This window comes from Grammomys surdaster, unplaced genomic scaffold, assembly GCF_004785775.1.
Source record: "Grammomys surdaster isolate TR1022 unplaced genomic scaffold, NIH_TR_1.0 66, whole genome shotgun sequence".
NCBI classification, from domain to species: domain Eukaryota; kingdom Metazoa; phylum Chordata; class Mammalia; order Rodentia; family Muridae; genus Grammomys; species Grammomys surdaster.
In genome coordinates, this window is record NW_021604568.1 from 11,441,577 (window position 1) to 11,449,092 (window position 7,516).

A 7,516-nucleotide genomic window follows, 5' to 3' on the forward strand; every position below is an offset into this window, starting at 1 on the left:
AGTGGCCAGAGGCCACAGAGCCACAACTAGACCCACGAGACTCCAGGGTGGCGGCTGGCTCCGCCAATCCACCATGCTGTCTCCACAAAGCTTGGCTGAAGCCCAGACAATATCCACCATCCACCCGGTTCCCGGTAGAAATGAGACTCTAAAGATTAATTATTATCCAAAGGCTATATATATTTAGAAATGCTCAATTAACAATTTCCCCAAACAATTAGAATTGTTTCCCAATATCTTACCTTAAGATATAAATTGTTACCCAAGACTGTTCCGGACAGTCGTTAGGAACCCCAAAGAGTATGTGTGAGTTGACTATGATGGCCTCATGGAGTCCCTATCCTTCCTGAGTTCCTCAATCTTTCTCCCAATCACTGTTTTTGTTTTGGTCAGTTGCTGGGTAGAGCCTCTCAGAGGACAATTACGCTAGGCTCCTCTCATTGAATCCAGGCTGACAGATACAAACATGGGCTGAGGTTCTAAGGTAGTTGAAAGAGGAAGACAGGCCTGCAAAATATCCCTATTGATCCTATGAGGAAAGCACAGGACATTGCCTCTCAAATTGGCAGGGGTTGCTACTGCATTCATTTATGTACGTTCAAACAGGGCACCTGTGTATCCAGGACAGCAGTGACAAATACAGCTGTCAGCAGTGACTTTACATGTTGTATCACTGTGACAAGGTTTGGATCAACATAAGGCATTAAAGTCTCACAGTGTGTCCCTGTGAATCTACTACCTATGCAATCATGGTAGTAGTTGTATCCTCTGTCCACACATACACCTCTATGGATACATAGCTGACTGGCACATTCATCAAAGTTGAGTTCACAGTTCAAGGAATCCAGGTGCATAGTCACAGAAGTAAGCTCCAAAAGCATCCTGACACCATGACAACACAGCTGGGATCCACATTCATCAATTTCCAACTCACAGTTCATAACAGAATAATTTTGAGGACAGACTCACATGTATCCTCCTATGTCATTAAGGCATACTGCCTCATTCATGCAGGGATCAGAAACACTTTCATCTATTTCCAAGTCACAATGCCTACCTTGGTAGCCACAGAAGCAGGAGTAGCCATTTATTTCATCCTGTTACACACCCTATTGTGGGAAAGGCTGGAACCATACTCACAATCTGCTTCACAGAATCATCCAGGATATCCAGCAGGGCAGAAACAGACAGGAAGCTCAGGGCCTTTATGTCAGGTGCCTCCATGTTGGCAGACATTCCCTCCACAGGAATTAGTGAAAGTTTCACAGGTCAACCCTCTGTACCCAGGACATTGGCACAGAAGACCTCTTTCTCATGGGGTATTCCTACGAGTGGCAATTCCTTGGCATGGACTGGAAAAGCAAGTGTCTTTTAGGGCTTCACAGTCTATCCAAATCATTGGCTGTGTCTAAACAATTGTCTTGTGGAAAGTCCTTGTGCATAAAATTGTTTTGGCAAGAATTTAAAAGATGCCTGGCATAGTTTTTATTGCAAAATAAATCCTCAATTTTATTGTAAAATATACGTCAAGTCACTGTAGGACTAGGTTAATCCTCCCCTACCAAGGCCAGTCAGTACAGCCCAATTAGGAGACCAGGATCCACAGACTGGCAACAGAATCAAGGTAAACCCCAAACCCCACCTTATAGTTGTTGAAGATCTCGTGTGAAGGCTGTGCTACACATCTGATACATATATGTTGGGGCCTAGGTCCAGCCTTTATGTGCTCTTTAGTTAGTGGTTCAATCTCTGGGAGCCCACAAGGGTTAGTTGACTCTGATGATCTTTGTGCAGAGTCCCTATCGTTTCTGGGTTCCTCAAACCTTCCCCCAACTGTTGGGAGTTGACTCTTAGCCGAAAGCAGCTATCATCTTTGCAGCCATCTCAAGCCATATACCCTGACAAGAGACTTGTTTTCAACAGCCCCTAACAGCTGAGCATACTCTGATAAACATCTTGTTTTGCTGTTTAGTGCCACCAGCAGCTAGGCGCACGTGGTCTCCACACTGCTAGCTAGGTGCATGTGGTCTCCATGCTGCTAGGCGCATGACGTAGTGCCTTCAGTTGAGCTTGTCCACGAGGGCAAGGCACGTGGCAAAGGGTATAAATACCCAGGATTTCCTTCCAATAGAAGAGACTTGACCAGACTCTGTCTTGTATCCATTTTTCGAATCTCTCACCCCTCCATCCCCACTCTTTCTCTTTCTAGACCCTGACCTGTGGGCTGGAGCAGCAGAACGAGCCGTTACAAAGTAGCAGAATGGGCCATTACAAAGGAACCGGTCATTACACCCAACTTCTTCATAAGACTTCATGAGCCCTGACTAATGATTACCTGAGGGTCTCTGTATTCGTTCAGTCAGCTATTGGGTAGAGCCTCTCAAAGACAGTTATGCTAGCCTCCTGTCTTCAAGCAAAGGCAAGTATCGTTACTAGTATCAGGGATTGGTTCTTGTCCATGGAATGGATCTCAATTTGGTCCAGTCATTGGTCGGCCATTCCTTCAGTCTCTGTGAGACTTTTGTCCCTGCACTTCTTGTAGACAACACAAATTTTGGGTCAAAGGTTTTATCGGTGGGCTGGTGTTCTTCCCTTGACTGGGAGTCCTGCCTTGCTGCAAAAGATGGATACTTCAGGATCCATATCACCCTCTGCTATGAATCTCAACTAAAGTTGCCCTTGTAGAAAGACTCCCTCAAGCTCTACCATACCACAAGGATGCTTGCTCCGCTATATGCATAGCAGCTTTATTTATAATAGCCAGAAACTAGAAACAACCCAGATACCTCTCAACCAAAGAATGAACAAAGAAAATGTGGTTCATGTACACAACGGAATCCTACTTAGCCATTAAACATAAGGACATCATGAAATTTACAGGCAAATGGGTGGAACTAGAAAATATCTTCCTGAGTGAGGTAACCCAAACCCAAAATAAAATGCACTGTATGTCCTTACTAATAAGTGGATATTAGCCATAAAGTGCAGGATACACTGTGGTACAATCCACAAACCCAACAAAGCTTAATAAGAAGGAGCCCAAGGGAGGATGCATTAATCTCACTCAGATGGGAAAATAAAACTATCATTAGAAATGGATTGAGGGAGGGAACGGGGAAGGAAAGGTGATAGGAGGGCTATTGGGGTTCAGATATAGGTAGAGCTAAGAAGAGAGGTCCAGGAGAATGAACAGAAGTCAGAGGAGGGTGGGAAGAGAGAGGAGCATCTCTGGGATGTACCAAGTATATGAGTTTTAAGAGTGGTAAAGAGCGAGGATATAAGGTTGGAAGGATGGAAGGAAGAAGGAAGAAAGGAAAATAATGAATAAAGAAGCAGGGAAAGAATAAAGAAAGTCTATAGTCTCTTAGACTGATTACCATCTCCTGTTTACAGTGCTTCCCTGAAACCACATACTCTACAATGTGATTTGCAGCTTCTCATATTTAGAGTTGGGTTTAATCACATTACACTCTATATCTGCATTGGCATTTTATTTGTGTTTATCAATTAAATTGAGGCATAAATGACATTTTGACTGCCGCATCGAGGCTGCAAGCATAGTATCAGTCACCACTCTTTAAGCCATCAAATACTAAGCCACAACTCAATAGCTTTCAGCAATTAGAATTTTTTGTACTGCCCCAAATCTATGGATTAACTGAATGACTCTGCTGATCTGTGCTATGCATGGCTGCTCTTGGCAGGACCCGTTTATCACCCTCCAGGCAAGCCTGTGCCTTTTCACACTGTGGTAGCAGGTTTTCCAGAGCTAGTGGGAGTGTGACAGGCCTCTTAATCCTTAGACCTGGCACTAGCAAAATGTCACCCTTACTCATTCTGATTTCCAATACAATTCAAAAGGCCAATCTAGATTGCAGGGGCAAGAAATACTGTGTTTCTTGATTGAAGGAGCTTCAAATTCATATTTTAAAGCCTATAGTCAAGTATGAATAAATTCCTTGCACTGTTTTAATAAACCTCACACAAGGGACTGCAAGTGATTTGACTTATGCCTCTCTCTCTCTCTCTCTCTTTCTCTCCTCGGAACTCAAACTAATTTGGAAATGATATGAGAGATGCAGCTCCCCATACTAGTTTGTCCAAATTCAAGCCATTTCTGACCATATGTCCTTGTATTCAAGAAAAATTAAAAAAAAATATTTTGTATAATAATTGTGACCAATTTTGTGATTAATCAGCAAAAGATAGTAAATGGTCCAAACTAGGCATAGAATGTATCTTAAGCTTTCTATTGCTGTGATGAAGTAACATGACCAAAAGCAACTTGGGGAGAAAAGGGGCTTACTTCACTCACCATTTCAAATAACAGTTCCCTCATCAAAAAAAGTCAGAATAGGAACTCCAGCAGGGCAGAAAATCAAATGTGGAGACAGGAATTGATGCAGAATCCATGGAAGGGTATTGTTTACTGCCTTGCTCAACATGGCTTGTTTAGCCTGCTTTCTTATAGAACTCAGGACCACCAGCCCAAGGATGGCACCAGCCTATAGACTGTCCCCCATTGACCACTAAGGAAGAAAATACCTTGCAGGTTTGCCTACAGCCTGATCTTATAGAGGAGTTTTCTTTATTAATTAATTAAGTTATTCACTTTATATCTGAACACATCCTCTTCCACTGAGGCCCAACCAGGCAGCCCAGTTAAGGGAAGCAGATTAAATGACAGGAAACAGAATCAGAAACAACCCCCACTCTAATTGATAGGAGACCTATATTAAGACCAAGTAGCACATCTGCTACAAATATGTAGGGGTGCTAGGTACAGCCCATTCATGCTCTTTGCTTGGTGGTTCCGTCTCTGTAAGGCCCCCATATGCTCTGCTTAGTTGACTCTGTAGGTGTCCTTGACCCCTCTAGCTGGCTTAATCCTTCCCCCAACTCTTCCACAGGACTTCCCAAGCTATGCCTGCCTGATGTTTGGCTGTGGGTCTCTGCATCTGTTTCCAAGACAGGCCTGATGAAGCCTTTCAGGACACAGTTATGCTAGGCTCCTGTATGCGAGCATAGTAGAGTATGATTAATAGTTTCAGGGGTTGGCTCTCTCCCATGGGATGGAAAAGTACAGGATAACCATCCTACAGTCAAGAAACTAATTAATAAGGAGGCCCAAGTGAGGATGTGTGAATCTCATTTAGGAGTGGAAATAGAACAGGTATAGAAGGTAGATGGAAGGAAGGAACTGGGTAGAAGAGGGGATGAGAAGTGGTACGGGGATGAGGATCAGGTGTGGGGAGAGGGAGGCTGGAAAGTCCTGGAGTGAAAATAGAAATCGGGGGGTCATCTCTGGGACTATCCAGGTTCCTGGCAAGAGGGAGGCTCTTGGAAGACTATTGGGGTGATCCTAGCTGAGACTCCCAGCAGCTGGGGTTATCGACACTTAAGTGGCCATCTCTAGTTCCTGGCAGGCCTTCCAGTGGAGGAGAGGGACATCAAGTCACCCACAAAACCTTTGACCCAAGATTTGTCCCACTTACAAGATGCACAAGAATAAAGCTAAGCAAAGATGTGAAGGCATACCAAGAGATGATTGGCCCAACTTGAGACAGATCCCAGGTGGAGATGTTTCCTTAATTGTGGTTCCCTCTGCTCAGATGATTTTACCTTGTGTCAAATTGATATACAACTATCCAGTACAGAACATAATATTAATCTCATGAACACAGTCTCTCAGGACTCAAGTAGTATCTCAAGGCTGAGATATCTATTGACTTTCCTGAAATGAGCCATCAAAAACTGTAACCACACTTAGGAGTAGCAGCCTATGTTCCAACAAGCCAGGTTAGGCCATGTGTCCTCAGTAAGCCAATTAAAAGAACCAAATTGAGAATGGAAGGCAGAATAAGGAGATTCTTCAAAACTGTGATATTTCAAAGAGGGATGGAGTCAAACCCGCCCTCCAGCTCATCTTTGATCCTGAGATGAGGATAAGGTTTAAATGGAAGACAAGAAGTATGCACAACTAAGTAGTTTAGACAAGGTGTGGTCCTGACAAGCATTAACCCATTCTTGTCTGGACTTCATTCTCATCTGTTGGGAGCATGAAGATCCTCAAGCCCACAGACCACAAGAGAAACAAGAAATGTTAAGCACATAGGACTGTTCTTTGGAAAGGAAAGACATATGTCCCGTTTTTCCATTCCCAAAGCTGAGAATCGGGGGTGATTAATAATCTGGTGGTCTGTGTTGTCTGCTGGGCCAGGCCATATTAAGCTTCTACAATGTGGAATGGAGAATGGCTAGTAGTCTAAGTGACCCTTGCATTATCTGTATATCCAAGGGATCCCCTTACATCAGCCAACAATTGACATTATTGCCCAAGTGACCTCTATGCTCTCTGTAGGATGATGCAAGATCCTCCCCAAGCCCTTAAGATAATATATATAGCCCTATTTCTAGAACCTATCTTCTTGAAGGAAATGACACACACATTGATATGAGCTTGTATATAATTATGTCACCTTTACGCTCAGGATGGTATTACACCAGAAAATTTTTTTCTCAAATTGTACCGTGTTTAAATATGCTGGCAGTGAAGTGCACAGCATCAAACTCTCTAAAACTCTAATCCAACTTGAAGTCAGAAGGAACTGAATTTCCATTCTTACCTCTTCACACTTTATTTCCCTGCTGACTGTGATGGATGAAAGAACCCTATCACTCATCCTATAGGTGGTCTGACAACTTGAAAATCTCTAGGCTAGTATAGCCTATGTCTTGTGCATTCTCTGCTTTCTTTATTATTAGATTTCCTGGCAATTCCTGCTTCTTTGGAGTTCACTGTTTTAATAATATGATAGCCAAATTGAGAGAATCAGATCTCACTTAGGAATGTCTTCATTTCTGTCGGGGCAGTTAGAATAATATTTTGTATGCTATAAAGCCTTCTTTATTTCACTTATTCAATGATTGATGAACACATAATTTTAATTGTAGAATCCATACATATGTATGCTGCTTTGAAGATTCCAAGCATATAAAATCTTCTAGGATAGGTAACACCTACAAGAAATTATTTCAAAAGACTTTCAGAACAGAGGGAGTAAGCAAAGTTCACAGGGATTCATGTCTCCGTCTATCAGTGATGGAGTAGATCTTGGATATCTTTTGGTACTTTATGAAGTGAACCTGACTTACAGAGATGTGGTCAATGACTTCTGACAATAAATACATTTTTCTTATGGTCCAAAAGCAAAGAGTTTAGGGACAGAATTAAGTAAACAGACGGTGGGTCTTATAAAATAAATCTGCACACTCTGTTAGAATGTGTGAGTCCTGGACTTCATGACCTTTAACACATGCTCAAGGTGATTCTTGCACTCAGGGGAATCAAAAGGTCACCACACTAAATAAATAAACTTGTAGTTGAGGACCTGAATATTCAGTAAAATTGAGTTCAAGGCTTTTATCCTATTTAATGCGTATGTATATGTGTATATGTATATGATGTATATGCATATATATGGGTATATGTATATAAAAATATACATGTATGTTA

At 42.3% G+C, this 7,516-nt stretch overlaps 1 pseudogene; it reads right to left on the reverse strand.

Moving 5' to 3' along the window:
- Positions 1-421: 421 nt before the first annotated feature.
- Positions 422-6,683, reverse strand: LOC114626064 (annotated as a pseudogene).
- Between the last annotated feature and the right edge of the window lie 833 nt (positions 6,684-7,516).